Source organism: Tenrec ecaudatus, chromosome 3, assembly GCF_050624435.1.
Source record: "Tenrec ecaudatus isolate mTenEca1 chromosome 3, mTenEca1.hap1, whole genome shotgun sequence".
NCBI lineage: Eukaryota > Metazoa > Chordata > Mammalia > Afrosoricida > Tenrecidae > Tenrec > Tenrec ecaudatus.
This window is the reverse complement of record NC_134532.1, coordinates 41,925,186-41,926,543: the sequence shown is the minus strand read 5'-3', so window position 1 is coordinate 41,926,543 and position 1,358 is coordinate 41,925,186.

The following is a 1,358-nucleotide window of genomic DNA, read 5'->3' as shown; positions in this document are numbered from 1 at the left end:
GGGCCCATAAGCTTCATGTCCCCCAAAGCAGCCCCTATTTTCCACCACTGAGTTTGTGGAAAGCCGAGTCTGACCAACAAAGTCCTGGAGACAGCCCCTTTTCCCATTTGGCAGTATTTTTTTTTGAGTATTGTCCTGGTTGCCAGAACAATCAATGATACATCTCTCTTTTGTGATGTCATACCAGATGGGCTTGTCCTTGAGACACGATCTCTACAATACGGTTTTATTATTCCTTTGAATCTCTATTCTACATGAGGAAAAAGACTGCAGAGTGGTTGAAATAACATTTCCTTCACTTTGTACAGGGAGGGTGTGAGTCATTAACCCACATCTTGATTTCTGGACCTTCCCAGACAGCAGGAAGTAAGAGTGGTGGATCAGAAACTTAACCCTAGTACTGCTTACTGCGCCATGTCCCCAGAAGCACTCTGAGGCAAATTACCATCTGCATGGTTTGCAAACTGCACCAACCATTCAGGCAGCCGCCATGCTCCATCAGCATCCTGCTTAAAAACCCAAACATGCCCTCCTCCCCATATTAATAGCAGGTTGGGGCCACTCCTCCAGGCAAAACAAGCCAATGATATCTCTTCATAGGCTCTTTGAAGTTGGTGGAAGGGACACTAAAAGCAAATCTTTTACAATCATTTCGATCCAAGGGCATGGTATAAAAACAATCTTTTAAATCTAAAATGATCTTATATGTATTGGCTGGAATAGCAGAGGGGGAAGGGAGCCCAGCCTGCAGGGCTCCCATAAGTTCCATAGTATCATTAACCCTCCTTTATTGTTTTTCCTTACAAAGCAGTTGCTATCGCAAGCCCCTGAGTAAAGAAAGGTCCAATGTCCAAGCATAGTCTGATACAATTGGACAGGTTGCCCTTTTTTTCTAAAAGGTCTCAGCTCTCCCTGGCAGGCAGTATTTGCATTTCCAAAAGCCAATTGTTTCCATTATGCAGGGGGAAGTACCGCGATGGAAAGTGTATCTAATAAAGATTGAGTAAAAGGGGCAGTTGGGCCATATTGGGCACAAGCAACCTTGAGTTCTTTTAGCTGTTTGAAAGGAATAGGAGTAAGCCCTCTCCAATAGTTTGTGTTGTTTTTCCTCAGTTAACATTATTTAGAGAGCTTGAACCCCATTCTCTGGGAAAAGATGATGGAAGATAAGTCATCCCTTTCCTTGATCCATCTCATTTACCTTTAAACTTCTGCATTCACGTTGGCTCTTGGTATCACCCATGTACCTACAACTAGGCATTCTTTGAGTGTAGCATGCATTCTTTTACAAAGGCTTTATCATTGCCATTCGTAAACACAAGAGCTGCAGAGAGGAGAAAATAAACATCCCTCTGGGC